Raw genomic sequence first — 1,667 nt, 5'->3', positions numbered from 1 at the left:
TTTACGAGAAACCATAAAACAATAGAAAGATCACATTGCACAAGGAATCAGAAAATCTTTTTCTGGTTCAAGTCCCTGTCCTTAAATTCCCATGTGAACTTTAGCAAGCGGCCTAAGTTCTCTGCAAATTACCTCACCTCAGCTCTCCTCTCTATAAAAGAAGGAACACTACTAGTCTACCTTAAGAGACTTCCAATCGGGAGAGCTGTGGGCCTACGTCAGCGTTAAAGCAAATCCTAATGCTATTCCTAGCCCTTGCTTCTGCTTGTCTCTCTCAAAATAGTGTTTCTTTCCACTGAATAAAATTCCAATATGTTTGTTTTTCAAAAGATCCTTTTGACTGCAAGAAACAAAAGCCCAATTCATACTAACAAGCAAAAAACCAAAAGGTAATTTATTGACCCATGAAGGAGTCACCTGGACCTGTGGCAAACTGTGTATGAAAAGGAACTACATGATTGTTGTACTAAGAATTTCATAGCACTTGTTACTGAATGGGAACCTCACCTGTCCTGACTGATAAGCTGACTTCTTTCCAGGACTGAAAACATATCCTCCCCTGCTTATCAACCACAGTGAAATGTGAGAACTGCTTCTCCAGGTTGTCCTCCTGCCAGGCCTGAGGAAGGGCTCTGATGAGCCTTACCGTGGTGGAATCCCAGACCTCGATGAGTGGATACAACCATGTACCAGGCCCACACCACGTGCCTTCCAAAGCGCCATGAGATCTGAGGCTGTGCCCAGAAGGAGTGGGGAAAGCTGAATGGAGTGTGAATAAGCAATAATGGCTACCGTCCAGAGAATTCTCTGTCTCTCAACTAAACCTCTGAGCAGTCAATCACCTGCTAAGCCTATCGGCATCCCTGCTGTAGCCACTACACATTTTCATTTCCTTGAAAACACACAGGAAAATCCTTCATATACACAAATACAATTTTCTGTAAGAAAATCTGACACAATGTTTGGATTAAACAAGTTATATTTATTGTATACAACCATAAGTATAATGAAGATAATGTACTGTTTAGGTTTGATCTCCTTCATTCAGAAACAACTCTCTTATCCAGCCAGTGAAGCAATTAACCAAATTCAATTTGAAAAGTATACTGTCATCAGTAATAACTTCAAACAACTTCACTGGTTGCCAGTACTGGACACCACCTTTCCCTGCTTCTTTTACACACTTCACACATCCTCATCTCCCTCGTGATGAAACACATATGTTACCTACATGCAAAAGACAACTCAAATTTCACTTAGGGTTTAAAAAAAATCACTGTATAGTGAACAATCATTATTAACGACTAATATCTACAGAAGCCCATCCATGCTAACCTGCCTTTCATAAATGGTATCTAGACCAAATGAGATTGATATCGCTCAGAGAGTAAGAGAAAGTATGTTTTTGATGGAAAATATTTGCTATTCTCCTATCACTCTAAACTATGGCAACCCTAGGGGAGGATCTTTTCTTTCATCCCCTTCCCCAACCCAACAAAATGTAAGCAAACATCAGGTACGCTCTGCTCCTTAATCCCACACACTTTTACAACAGTCCTCACTTTAGAAAATGATGTGAGAAATAAACACAGATTTTTTTTTTCTCTTGAGACACAATCTCACTCTGTCACCAAGGCTGGAGTGCAGTGGCATGATCTTGGCTCACC

This window comes from Mandrillus leucophaeus, unplaced genomic scaffold (assembly GCF_000951045.1).
Source record: "Mandrillus leucophaeus isolate KB7577 unplaced genomic scaffold, Mleu.le_1.0 Scaffold6, whole genome shotgun sequence".
Classification (NCBI taxonomy): Eukaryota; Metazoa; Chordata; class Mammalia; order Primates; family Cercopithecidae; genus Mandrillus; species Mandrillus leucophaeus.
This window is presented reverse-complemented; position numbering follows the sequence as displayed.